We start from the raw sequence: 15,375 nt of genomic DNA, 5'->3' as shown, positions 1-15,375 counted from the left end.
AGAAATGGAAGTAATGAATACTAATGTGGTTCCAGTTCAGACTTCATTTTGCAAATATGGAATTTCTGTGCATGAACAAAATGGTTCATGTGTTCCTTTACATGTTCAACAAACCATATTTTTCAGAAACAACATGAGAAATGATTAAGATAGTATTACAATTTTAAGAATGAGAAGTAGAAGCATCCATTATTTGTCAGCTACACTGGTGTTGTCGCTTCACTGAAAACCAGTGACACAAATATCCGACATCTTGCGTATTTCAGCTGAGCGAATGCATTCAGAGTAAGGGGATCACTGTGCAATTTTTTGTGATATTTCTTTAATATTATTAGTTGATGAGTAGAATTAATGTTTACCAGGATGGTGATTTAAGAACAACTGTTTTTATTCAAAATAATTGTGAAGTCTGAAAACATGCACCAGTCACATCCTTGGTTACTAATAAAACTTGCAGAGCGTCTGAAATGTTTAGGACTCATGTATAACAATTTGCATGGAAATTGTTATTCATATCATTGCTAACACTCTTAAAACCATGCTACCTGATCTTATCCAAACAAGATTGGTTTGAATGTAACAAGCGAGCAATGTAATGAACAATTTTGTTGCATACAAAAACGGGAGTGAGAATATCTACTCATGCCACCTTTTAAGCATCTGTAACATTTCATACAAGTTTGCTTTTTAAAATGACTTTAGCATTTCAAGTCTTTCAGCAGCTATAATATAATCCACTTGAATAAAAATATCGAGCAGATCATTGCTTGTTACTTGAACGCAGATTTAATTGTTAGTGAAACTGATGTATTAAGATATTACGGGTTAAGGTTAAAGTGATGATTGGGGTTAGTACTTGTAGCAGGTGTGTACCTGTTTGCATTTCTTTTCAATCACTGACCATATCGCATCCTTTACTTTGCTTTCAAGGTAAGTGCACCAGTGAACTGTAAATGTGACATGTACGGTATGGATCATTCCCATTCAGTAGAATTTCTATGAGGAATGTAACAGAATTGAACATTCCTGTTCAATTGCTGATTGAACAGATACTGCTTGTTTGCTTGTTTGTTTTTAAGAAAGCTTGCCAGAAAAGTTTACAAGGCCTCTGGTTGAGATTAGGGGTGTGCCTCGTGACTGGGATCCTCGAGACACTAGGTGGTCATTACTTTCATTTGGGAATAAGCAAGCAGTCAGATATGAAGCTTGTGCGATAGTGGTCACTGTGGTATACCTTCAGCTACTAGTTACCTCGCCTGGGACGGAGTCTACCGGGGGCGAGGTTTTGTTTTCGGTGGGGTTTCTTTGTTTGTATGTTTGCTTCTTTGTTTTTTTTTGTTAGCAACATTACGGGAAAATGACTGGACCACTCTTCATGAAACTTTCAGGATAGATGGGCATTGGTCTCAAATAGAACCTCCAACACTTTGAGGGTCATCTGGTCAAGGTCACCAAAAGGGTCAATATCATAGTTATTACAGATTTACTACATAATTGTATGTAAGGAAATCTTAGCTCCTCTGAAGAGCTCTTTAGTTGCACTTAAAAACAATCAAACAAACAAATGAATATTGGTCCAGCCATTTTCCTGTAATGTTGCAAGCAAAAAAACAAAGAAACAAGTGTTGCCAGACAAAACAAACCTTGCCCAGCAGTCTGGCTTATTCACCTTACAAGGTGAATCCATGAACTTCAGTTTGACATTTCAAGGTCATTCAAGGTCAACATTCATGTTGCTAAATGAAAGCCCATATGGGACTACCTATATGTTGATAATAGTAATATTTCACAATCATCAGCTGTCAGGTTATAGTCCTATGAAAATCCATGACCTCGAGTTTGACATTTCAAAGTCATTCAAGGTCAAAGGTCATAGTGGCAACTGAAAGCCCATATGGGACTTCTTTTATGTTGATAATGGTAAACATCTGTCTATTATTAACCATTTTAAAGTTATGAGCGTCTGAAAACCTGTGACCTTGAGTTTGACCTTTCAGGGTCACTCATGGTCATAGGTCATGGTGCCAAATGAGAGCCCATATATGACTTTCTATATGTCAATAATATTATGTATTTGTCTATCTTGAACCATTTCATAGTTAAGAGCCTCTGAAAATCCATGACCCTGCATATGACCTTGCAAGGTCAAAGGTCATGGTGCCAAATGAAAGCCCATATATGACTTCCAAAATGTCAATAATATTAAGTATCTCTCTATCTTGAACCATTTCCCAGTTATGAGCCTCTGAAAACTTGTGACCTTGACCCCTGACATTTGACCTCCAACCGCTAAGAAAACTATGAGAGATACCCCATCATGTAGCATATCAATGGAAGCAGAATTGAAAGATGAACATTATGGATTTGGTTTGAAGTAAATATGATGGATATGAAGGAAGATATTATGAAAAAAATAGTTTGACCTTTTTGGTAACCTTGACCTTGACCTTGACTGGATGACCCTGAAAATGTTGGAAGTTCTATTTGAGACCAATTCCCATCTACCCTGAAAGTTTCATGAAGATTGGTCCAGCTGTTTTCCAGTAATGTTGCTAACAAAAAAAACAAAGAAACCCCACCAAAAACAATACCTCGCCCCCTGGTGGATTCCATTCGGGGCAAGGTAACAAAAAAAAAAAGTGCTACCAGGCGAGGTTTGTTTTGCCTGGCAGTATTTGTTTGTTATTGGGAAATAGAACCAACTAACTTCACTAAAAACTACTACTACTAAGAACTGCGTCAGCGGGATAAAAACAGTGCACCAAAGTGATGTAGCTGATTGAGGAACTGCCAGAGCCAGAATCCACAGAGACCATGCTGACAGTGGTGCCATTTCTACCGCTGTGTTTTTCCAGTGTTTCCAGGTGTATAATGGCAGGTTAGTTCATATTTAAGCCACACTTCAGGCCATGACCACTTGTTGTTTAAATACAATTATAGTGACAGTTACAGATATTTGTAGCACTAAACAAATGCAAATAGTATTGTTGCTTTACACCCTACAAATTCTGCACAAGATTGGGATGCAGTGGTGTGTGATTTTCTCGTTGAACTCATATGTAGACTTATCTTTTGGAGAATTAGCAGTTTTTATCATCCTATCACACAATTACAATCATTCATACATCATTCAGACTGGCTGCTTGACACTATAAAAAGTGGGGGGTTTGTACATTTGGCTAAGAGTGTGTAAAGGGGAAATTGTACAGTCGCATTTTACTCTCATGGGACACAATATCTAAAGAAGGGTATTTTCACTGTGTCGTGTTGCTGTATCTATACAAGTCTTGCTTACTGTGAGACTGTGTTTCCTTGATCAATCAGATCTCCTTTTGTTTTTGCTACAAAAAGGATAAATACCAATTTATGTAATAATATATTATTTGTCCCAAGCCTCATCACATTCTCTAATGTTTTGGAAATGAATTATACAGTTGAATTCTCTATGAATAAAAAATACTTATATGATTATAAAATGTTTTGGGAATCATTTCTGTGCTTTTATGTATATAAAATTATGCATACAAATTGAAGTATTTTCTCTTTATTTTGTTGTATTATTGCTCCTAGTTTGAGCACTCTTGGGTCTAAGGATTACCTTATTCTTTTATTTATATATATATATTTTTTTTTCTTTTTTTTAGTTGTTTAGATTTTTTGGCGTATCTGATGTGAGCAGAGAAAAAAGTGGTCTGAACAACAGAAAATAATATGAAATCAACCTCTCTATGAGATTTGATGGGCTGTGAGCTGTTTGATCAGGTTCTAAGTATTCAAGATTTGTGTTCAAGCAACTCAGTTTGACCAGTCAGGTTAGATTTCAGGGTTCTCCAGAAAATCTGAAGTAGCCAGCTTAAAAAAGGTAGTAGATGGCTCTGGAATTTGCGCAGGGTCTAGGGGCATGCCCCCCCCCCCCCAGAAAATTTTGAAATTTACATGTCTTCTGGTGCATTCTCAGCTAATAAATTACTAACCATTTCCCTGTAACATACTTGCAAAATATGTATAAATTGCCCTCCAGATGTATGTGCGCTTGGCTTTCTCAGTTCCCCTCTGTAGTACACTGCCTGGCACTGTAACCTAACTATATGGTGAGCTTATTTGGTGCATGTGTAATGTACTTGATGTGCTTCTGGTGTGGTATTGTGTATCGTATAGTTTTAATTTCAGCATAAATATTTGCGCACAATTAGTTATTTACACTTGCACTTTATAAGTATGAAGCCTTAAGGGACCAGACATCTCTATGGGAACTTAGGCATGCCGTATGGCTTCTACACTGTAAGAAGTGATTTTGGAGAGTGGTAAATATAATCTATGCAAACCATATAAAATTTACTCGATTATTGCAGTCAGCCAAGGAATTATAAAGTAATGGGTAAATTATACATATGCTACCTATTCATTAACAGTAACAACGGTTACATGGAAAAATACGGTAAAATATACCCCAAAGCCGTGAGTCCTGTGCTCCAAATTGCGCATGCGTCAGAGTGCGCGTTTGAGTGAGCGGGACAGGGAACTCTCGGACCGCCATCTTCCTCTCTCCGGCTGTTAGTTAGTGAGTCATAAAACAGGTTCATTACTTGAAATGTTGTGTGAAGCTGTTGTACTGCACTTTATTCTGTGTTTGTTTGTTTTTTTGATGATTTTATGGATTAAAAACATTGAGATGATGAACCATCTGAAAGTCTTTTTGGGGGGGTACATCTTACCTTCTCCGAATAAGTAATGGTTACTAAGTGATATTAATTACCTTTGATTAGTAATTATCAGGGATTACCTACTAGCAAACAAGAGATAATTTTACCCAATTTCAGTGAGAAAGTAGCTGTTGAATAGATACATAAATGTGAGGTAAATTTTACCCAATTTATTTAAGTATTTCATAGCTTTTTATTTCAGTTATTTTATACTCAGTATATGGAATGAAATCTACCCCAAACAAGTCAATGCAAATTGTTACCTCAGATTTATTGGGTAAATTCTATAGGTTACTTTTTTCAGTGTAGATATGAAAATAATTCTTAGATATGAAAATATTAATTATGACTTGTATGTACAAACCTGCAGAAAACATAGACTGCATGTTTATTTGGCCCATGGAAGGTTTTAGTTTCTTCTTTGGTGGCATTTTGTGAAAACCGAGTGAAAATCGTCTGCAACAACCACCAACTGCGTCTTTACCGTCTGCTACAATGTGGTCACATGGTCCGGTTCAGCCAATCAGAGCGTGAGAATTGATAAACAAATATGGCGTTGCTTCCGGTCATGTTAGACCCAAATTGAAGACAATTTTATGGTGAAATAATTGGATTTGCAGCAAATTATGGGCAGCAGAGATGATATAAATCGTTTAAACACTGAAAGGCACATTTTTATTTTTTTCTGGGATTGAATAACCAGTGCAGACCGTCTGTGTAGGCGGAGAAAACTGCTGGTCACTGGTGCTTGTGGACATCTCTGAGATTTAATTTGGGGGATTTTTTTTCACTGTTTGCAACATTCTCTACATCAGACGTTTGTGACAAGAACAAGAAAACCTCCATGAAGAAAAGTGCAAGTAAGGGAAGACAGTGAGCCATAAACTTGGCTTACACCACCTTCTTAGGACCACCATCTTGGTCACTGGTGTGAACACTGAATATACAGTGCCTTGCAAAAGTATTCATCCCCCTTGGTGTTTGTCCTGTCTTGTTGCATTGCAAGCTGGAATTAAAATGGATTTTTGGAGGGTTAGCACCAACATGCCTACCACTTTAAAGGTGCACATTGTTTTTTTATTGTGACACAAACAATAATTAAGATGAAAAAAACAGAAATATGGAGTGTGCATAAGTATTCACCCCCTTTCGTATGAAACCCCTAAATAAGAGCTGGTCCAACCAATTCACTTCAAAAGTCACATAATTAGTTGATTAAGAGCCACCTGTGTGCAATCAAAGTGTCACATGATCTGTCATATGATGTCTGTATAAATCAACCTGTTCTGGAAGGACCCTGACTCTGCTACACTACTAAGCAAGCAACATGAAAACCAAGGAGCATCCAAATAGGTCAGAGACAAAGCTGTGGAGAAGTATAGCTCAGGGTTGGGTTATAAAAAACATCCCAAATTTTGAATATTCCAGGGAGCACCATTAAATCCATTATAGCAAAATGGAAAGAATATGATACCACTACAAACCTGACAAGAGAAGGCCACCCAGCAAAACTCACAGACCAGGCAAGGAGGGCATTAATCAGAGATCAAAACAAAGACACCAAAGATAGTGCTGAGGGAGCTGCAAAGATCCACAGTGGAGATGGGAGTATCTGTCCATTGGACCACTTTAAGCCGTACACTCCACAGAGTGGGACTTTATGGAAGAGTGGCCAGAAAAAAGTAATTGCTTGAAAAATCACGTTTGGAGTTTGCCCAACAGCATGTGGCAGACTCCCCAAACACATGGAAGAAGATTCTCTGGTCAAATGAGACAAAAATTGAACTTTTTTGCCATCTTGGGAAAGGCCATGTGTGATGCAAACCCAACACCCCGAGAACATCATTCCTACAGTGAAGCATGGTGGTGGCAGCATCATGCTGTGGGGATGTTTTTCATCTGCAGGGACAGGAACACTGGTCAAGACTGAAGGAAAGATGGATGGCACTAAATACAGGGCAGTTCTGGAGGAAAACCTGTTACCGTAGTTGGCCAGAGGTTTGAGACTGGGATGAAGGTTCATGTTCCAGCAGAACAATGACCCTAAACATACTGCTAAAGCTACACTGGAGTGGTTTAAAGGGAAACATTTAAATGTCTTGGAATGGCCTAGCCAAAGCACAGACCTCAATCCAATTGAGAATCTGTGGCATAACTTGAAGATTGCTGTACACAACGCAACCCATCTAACTTGAAGGAGTTGGAGCAGTTTTGCCTTGAGGAATGGGCAAAAATCCCAGTGGCTAGATGTGCTAAGCTAATAGAGACATACGCCAAGAGACTTGCAGCTGTAATTGCAGCAAAAGGTGGCTCTGTAAAGTATTAACTTTGGGGGGTGAATACTTATGTACACTCCAGATTTCTGGTGGGGGTTTTTTTCATCTTAATTATTGCTTGTGTCATAATAATAAAAAAAAAAAAAACAATGTGCACCTTTAAAGTGGTAGGCATGTTGTGTAACTCAAATGGTGCTAACCCCCCAAAATCCATTTTAATTTCAGCTTGTAATGCAACAAAACAGGACAAACACCAAGGGGGATGAATACTTTTGCAAGACACTGTATTCAGGAGTGTGACAGAACATCACTCATCCTACATATAATATATTATTCATCACAGGGTTGTTGGACTGAATAGTCAGATAGAAATTAGTCTTATTGAGTAACATTTGGCTGAAAACAAATGTGTTTACATCCATAAAATGCTAGGGACATCATCTGTAGGTTTTTTAAACACACTGAGGATATTTCAGAAGCACTTTTCTGGTAAATGTTCTGTAGCCTCATGGTGTCAGTCTTCTCTCCTGCACTGTCTTGAGTTCTGAGATGACTGTGAGAAGCAAAGATACACCTACAGTGTCCATATGATCAGGATATCCTTGGTAAATCAAGAATGTATTTTTCTGCAGTTTCCAACGTCGTACTCAGTGGGATAGATGCAACTTTGTATTCGGCCAATTTCACCAACCAGCAATGGCTGTCATTTATCACCGTGGATCTCATCTCATCTCATTATCTCTAGCCGCTTTATCCTGTTCTACAGGGTCGCAGGCAAGCTGGAGCCTATCCCAGCTGACTACAGGCGAAAAGTGGGGTACACCCTGGACAAGTCGCCAGGTCATCACAGGGCTGACACATAGACACAGACAACCATTCACACTCACATTCACACCTACGGTCAATTTAGAGTCACCAGTTAACCTAACCTGCATGTCTTTGGACTGTGGGGGAAACCGGAGCACCCGGAGGAAACCCACGCGGACACGGGGAGAACATGCAAACTCCACACAGAAAGGCCCTCGCCGGCCGCGGGGCCCGAACCCAGACCTTCTTGCTGTAAGGCGACAGCGCTAACCACTACACCACCGTGCCACCCTATCACCATGGATATGAATAAATATATTTGTAAATCATTCACAAGAGTGGTATTCATTAAATTCCAGTTCTTTTGGAGGAAAAAAATTCATATTCAACAAGAACTCTGTTTGTGTAAATTAAGATACAAGGACACGAATGTGGACCTCAGTTAAGGCTTCAAATTTTATAATTAAGTAAGTGAAAATTTAAGTACAAATGGCTTATTTATATCAATTACATACAAATTTAAGAAGGGCAGCACGGTGGTGTAGTGGTTAGCGCTGTCGCCTCACAGCAAGAAGGTCCAGATTCAAGCCCCGTGGCCGACGAGGGCCTTTCTGTGTGGAGTTTGCATGTTCTCCCCGTGTCCGCATGGGTTTCCTCCGGGTGCTCCGGTTTCCCCCACAGTCCAAAGACATGCAGGTTAGGTTAACTGGTGACTCTAAACTGACCGTAGGTGTGAATGTGAGTGTGAATGGTTGTCTGTGTCTATGTGTCAGCCCTGTGATGACCTGGCGACTTGTCCAGGGTGTACCCCGCCTTTCGCCCGTAGTCAGCTGGGATAGGCTCCAGCTTGCCTGCGACCCTGTAGAACAGGATAAAGCCACTAGAGGTAATGAGATGAGAATGAGACAAATTTAAGAAACATTTTGTGAAACTTGTTTCACCCTTTTAAAGAATGTAATCCAAAACAAATGCATAAATTAAGACAAATAAGGGCAATTTGGAGTCAGTATCCAAATGTTGGCTGAGTGTACAGTGGGGACCAAAAGTCTGACACCACATTGTAAATCTGTGATTTTTTTGTTTTGTTTATATTTACAACATGCAAAGCAAATGTTTGATACTTTGAATATTTAACATTCAAGATTCGGCACTGTTTCTAGGTCTTTATTTAAACGTGTGCAAATGTGTGATATTGACCATGTTAACTGCTTTGTACAAAAGGTTAAGTCAAGTTTATTTGTATAGCGCTTTTAACAACAGGCACTGTCGCAAAGCAGCTTTACAGAAAATTATAGACTTTAAACATGAGTTAATTTTATCCCTAATTTATCCCTAATGAGCAAGTCTGTGGCAATGGTGGCAAGGAAAAACTCCCTCAGACGACACGAGGAAGAAACCTCGAGAGGAATCAGACTCAAACGGGAACCCATCCTCATTTGGGTGATAATAGACAACGTGATTATAAATAACTCGCTTCTATAACTGTGTCCTATAGAGTCACAAAGTATAACTGTGTAACCAGGAAAATCATTATAGTTTTAACATTAAATCTGTTTTGTTGAAGTTACAAACTGTTCATTGATGGAAACTTGAGTGCAACTTGAGTTCATGACAACTGCAGTCCTAAAGTTAGCAAGTCAACTGTGGTCCTCAGATATAAATGTATTACTGTAAGTGTCCAGAGCATCTTCTAAGTGTGATAAGGTTAGATTTTCCTCATGTCCAATCTCTTCTATTGAAGCATGTGTTCAGATGACAGTCTGATGGATTTGATCTAAAATGGGTCATAAGATTTTGCACAAACTTGTGGAGTCCATGCTAATTCAAGTGCACACTGTCATTAAAGCAAAAAGGGGACATACCAAATACTGAGAAACTCTGAAGTTCATGTAAATATTTCAAAGATTCTACTTTTCACTCAAGGTGCTGTCAATAATATAATTTGTCATGTAAATTGTTGTATTAAATTAGAAAAGATTGCAAAATAGAAGCGTTTTCACTAGTTATCTTTAGGACCCTACGGTGTCTCACTTTGCTTTCGCATAACTCTACCCATGAAAGTCTCTGGAAGTTATAGGAGCTGACTTGCTAGAGAAGGTAGGAGTAGCAAAACACTTGGCTACTAGAAATTCAAATGAATGATTTTGTGATAAATGATTATTATGTCACAATATTTTGTTTAGCAAAACTAAAGAGGAGAAAACTTTTTACTTAAAGCTAGACGGCCTTTCAATTTCATAAAATCTGTGAAATTTAGTTCCCTCTGAAATTTGGTCATTGTGATTTATGTTTATTTCTGTAATATCTCAAAATATCAGGCCATTCTGTGGCTGGGAAGTTATTTAATTTGAGGGGATTCCCGAGCAAATAACGTGCATGAAATCACTCGCTTTGCGCAGTCAAGCAGACAAAGGAAGTCCGTGTGCGCATGCGCAGGTTTATCTTCTTCTTCGTCTTTTGGGTTTTACGGCAGCTGGCATCCACAGTGTTGCATTACTGCCATCTACAGGTTTACCTTGACCGTGCACTGACAGTTCCATCATTCTGTCACTAAATGAACAGCCGATCACACCGAGGTGCTCGCTGACCGTCGATATTTATTAGTTTGGTCCTGCGTTTCCTTTCCTTTGCAACATAACGTCTTTTCTTCTCGCTTTCCGTTACTGTAGTCGGTCTTTCATGTTTCATTCACACACTCACGTCCTCCATTTTCCTCTCCCATTTCAAATTTGTTTCTTACAATGGCTTGCACAAATGGGGAAAGCCCACCACATGATGCATGACGTAGTATCTTGAATTGTGTCATGTTGAAGCAGGAAAAAATAGCAGAGAATTTAGGGCCATGTGGCCCGAAATTCATTAATTGTTCTATTTAAAAAAAAAAAAACTAATAACATTTGGAAGCCTGTGATGCGAATTCGGTCCACTAAACAAAAATAATTGGGTGTCAGGGAAAATTCTTTTTATGACCTACATTTGAAAAATCTGAAAGGCAGTCTAGCTTTAATGGCTGCCTACACATTGAAACAAGCATATCTTCCAGACAACATTACACGCACTCACACAAAGCAGTTTTAGCAGAGCACCATACTTAAGAGAATATGGTAATATATCAACGTGATTTTTGATGGCTTTTGCAACCGTACGTACTGTATGTGTATCACTACAGGGAACACGATCATAAGTACAAGGCAGCGTGTCTCATAAACACTTGACCACCAGACGACGAAATTTGTATCTTTATTTATATAACATAGATGGGTTTTGATCCAGTGCTTATTTTTAATTTGCTTTCTAAAAAATGTGGAATTATTTACTAACACTGTAAGTTTTGACGGGTGCAGATGCATTTGACTTCTCTTGAGCACAAGTATAGCATTGAACACCGGACATCAAACACCATACACCGTGCATTGACCACCATGAAAACTAAACAAAAATAATTAACATAAGATGGTTGTAAACAAATACACAATTTTACAGTTTAATGTTTACAGACGATGCTCTGAACGTTACACAGCTTGCTCTGCTCATCCAAGGGTGCAAACCTCTACAGGTTAGCCAAACATGCACCATTAGCCTCTGTGCTCAAAGTATTGTGCTAAACCACAGTTCAAACAATGAACCGAACACAAACAAAACACTCAATAAACAGCGCACAAACTTTACATTGTGCATGAATGACATATCAGGATGACAGACAGCAAAGCTTTATAATATACCACAATAAACCTCTGACGGAAGCACATGGGGAATATAAACACAGCAGTGAGCGTCTGTAGCATAACAAATACAGCTTCCTGGGCTGACAGCTCTGCCCGAATAATGAATACTGAGTGACAGCTCTGGCCATCACTTACAAACACATTTATCAGGAGCCCTGCTTTTAGGCAGTGTCTAAATACGCATATTATCTCTTTTCTGAGGCAGAAGGCACAAGGTAATTTATGGCATATGGGAGACACTCTTATCTAGAATGTCTTATATTTACCTCATGTTGCTCAAGGGCCTAGCATTGGTATCTTGGCAGTGATGGAATTTGAACTCATAACCTTCTGATCAGTAGTCCAACATTTTAACCATTGAACGAGGGGAATCTTATGTTATACCTTATTATACCTCAAACAAAACAAATGGGCAGCCATTTTAGACTTGCCTTAGCAAGTCGATGTTGGATTTTACTTTAATCGTAGGCAAGAAATGGAAGATTAATAGCTAAATAGTGATATAAAACCTAGTGCTATGTCTGAAATCAGTCACTCATTCACTACTCACTATATAGGGAATTACTATATAGAGGACTATATAGTATAGGGCGGCACGGTGGTGTAGTGGTTAGCGCTGTCGCCTCACAGCAAGAAGGTCCTGGGTTCGAGCCCCGGGGCCGGCGAGGGCCTTTCTGTGTGGAGTTTGCATGTTCTCCCCGTGTCCGTGTGGGTTTCCTCCGGGTGCTCCGGTTTCCCCCACAGTCCAAAGACATGCAGGTTAGGTTAACTGGTGACTCTAAATTGACCGTAGGTGTGAATGTGAGTGTGAATGGTTGTCTGTGTCTATGTGTCAGCCCTGTGATGACCTGGCGACTTGTCCAGGGTGTACCCTGCCTTTCGGCCGTAGCCAGCTGGGATAGGCTCCAGCTTGCCTGCAACCCTGTAGAAGGATAAAGCGGCTTGAGATAATGAGATGAGAGGACTATATAGTGAGCTCATTGATAAAATAAAAAAAGCGCTTTCGGACACTACTCCACCATGACGTTATTTACGTCATTACTGTCGTACAATTAAAACGTGTCAAATCAGTCAGCTGGTGGGTTTTCAATATAATAAATACATGCATGTATTTTTGTGATAAATACATATTATACCGAGCGTATTTCTCACAATAATAAATACAAAGTACTTTGTGTCTGCTGCATCTTTCAGTTCTTTTAAATCAAGGCTGAATGCTTTCTTTCTTCTTTGCCGCTGCCTTTTATTAAATCAAATTTGAGGCTTTTGATTAATTCCTCACTCTGCACTCTAACTTTTATTCTTGTATTTTATGTCTTATTATATTTTAGATGTAGGCGGCACGGTGGTGTAGTGGTTAGCGCTGTCGCCTCACAGCAAGAAGGTCCGGGTTCGAGCCCCGTGGACGGTGAGGGCCTTTCTGTGCGGAGTTTGCATGTTGTCCGCGTGGGTTTCCTCTGGGTGCTCCGGTTTCCCCCACAGTCCAAAGACATGCAGGTTAGGTTAACTGGTGACTCTAAATTGACCATAGACGTGAATGGTTGTCTGTGTCTATGTGTCAGCCCTGTGATGACCTGGCAACTTGTCCAGGGTGTACCCCGCCTTTCGCCCGTAGTCAGCTGGGATAGGCTCCAGCTTGCCTGCGACCCTGTAGAACAGGATAAAGCAGCTAGAGATAATGAGATTATATTTTAGATTATTTTCTATTCTCTTACTATTTTTAATTGTACTTGAATGTCCATTTATAATGTTTTTCTTCCTCCGTCCATTCACCCCAACACACTTTTTTTTCAGCGCGACCACAATGCATGATGGTATATACTGCTTAGTGACCATCGGTTGTACACTACTTTTCATGATGCATTGTGGGATACTTTGAGTGCACTATGTAGGGTGTAATAATTCTCACTATACATTCGGACAGCACTACAAAATGGCGAACTCACTATATAGTTCACTATATAGTGAGTAGTGAGTGATTTCGGACACGGTAGAATGTGATTGAAAACATGATTGTGGGTTAAATAAATAAAAATTGTGAAGGTTTAGGTGAAGGGTGACTAATTTTTTAACTGCTTGATTTATTTAAATTACAGGTCCCTTAAATCCTCCAGAAAAAGGACATTTGAAACAAGTGAAAGCAGACATTATTCTCACCTTCTACTGAAGATTTTGTGCCAGCAGAGAAGTAACATAAGGCAGAGACATTAATTAAGATGCCTGTGCATTTGATCAGTCAATAGTCGACACTATTTTTAGCTACAGTGCATCCATATGTCCTGTCTTGGCCAGCATGGTACCTGGGTAAAAACGGTAATCAAATTTAGCATGGGTATTTAAGTATGGCATGGCTCACTGCTAGAAATAGCAGTGTAATTATGAATAATTTGCTCAGCCATGCCACATTGGCTGGTGGAAAAGCACTATTAGTAAACAAGTTCTTGTGCAGTGAGCTGGATGCTGCTTTGAAAACTGCCAGAGAGACGGAAAAAGCAAGCTGTTTAAACTTTGCAGTCAGAGTTATTTTTAGACATTGGAGGAAAAAATATACACGGAGGAAAATATACGGCTTTTTCTTCCTGGTCCTGGTGAGAAACTAAATAATACATCAATACAATTGCAGAGATTTGATGATTTTCTCAGAGATGCTTAGCGAAGCTGCAGCACTAAGAATCCGAGATACAGTGATGCGTCCTGACTCAACATCTACATGGTCATTACAGCCATGACATGCTCCTTCATCTCTCAGAATAACGCCTTTGATCCAAGTAAATCCATGGTGATGTCGACTTCATGATGTCTTCAATGTCTTTTATTCACAGTTTCTAAAGCTGTTGTATCAGTACATTCATACATAACCAAAAATCTGTCAGTGTGTCCGCTCTTATGTCTACTTATATACGTGTCTACGTATATTTATAATTCAGTGCCTTTTAGGAGAGACAAACTGGAACAGACCAGCTTCTTAAGAGCTGAGAAATGTGAGAGAAGGACAACTGTGAGAGGAAAGTGGAAAAAGTGCTAATCAAGAATACTCCTGTACCAGCAAAACTATCAGAACCCTTAATCTGATCAAAAGTTCAGGTTAACATGGGGTGGCCTTAGGCTGAGGTGCCCTTGAGCGAACCTCCAACCCCCCAACTGCTCCCTGGGTGCTGTTAGCATGGCTGCCCACTGCTCTGGGTATGCGTGTGTGCTCATTGCTCACATGTGTGTGCATGTGTGCTTCAGATGGGTTAAATGCAGAGGAGGAATTTCGCAAGTGTATGTGCGATGAATAAAGTTCTTCTTCTTCACAATAATTTTGGTGAGCAAGACTGATTTAGTTTGATTATCTACTGGATCGTGATCTGCCGATATGGTCAGCTCTTACTCAGTCCAAAATATATCGTGGATATAAAAAGTGTACACCCCTCTGTTAAAATTGCAGGATTTTGTAATGTAAAAAAATGAAACCAAGATAAATCATGTCAGTCTTTTTCCACTTTTAAAAATGATAAAGCAAGCAACAAAATTCAAGTAAAAAATAAACAGAAGATCTTTAGTGGGTGAAAAAAGAAAAAGAAACAAGTGTTGCCAGGCAAAACAAACCTCGCCTGGCAGCACTTATTTTAAAACTATATGTTGATAATGGCAACATTTATCAGTCATCAGCTGTCATAGTCCTATGAAAATCCATGACCTGGAGTTTGACATTTCAAAGTCACTCAAGGTCAAAGATCATGGTGCCAAATGGAAGCCCATATGGCACTTCCTATAAGTTGATAATGGTAAACATCTGTCTACCATTAACCGTTTTCAAGTTACAGCCCTCTGAAAATCCATGACCTTCAGTTTGACCTTTCAAGGTCACTCAAGGTCAAA

Source organism: Neoarius graeffei, chromosome 3, assembly GCF_027579695.1.
Source record: "Neoarius graeffei isolate fNeoGra1 chromosome 3, fNeoGra1.pri, whole genome shotgun sequence".
Classification (NCBI taxonomy): domain Eukaryota; kingdom Metazoa; phylum Chordata; class Actinopteri; order Siluriformes; family Ariidae; genus Neoarius; species Neoarius graeffei.
Note: the sequence above shows the minus strand (reverse complement) of the source record.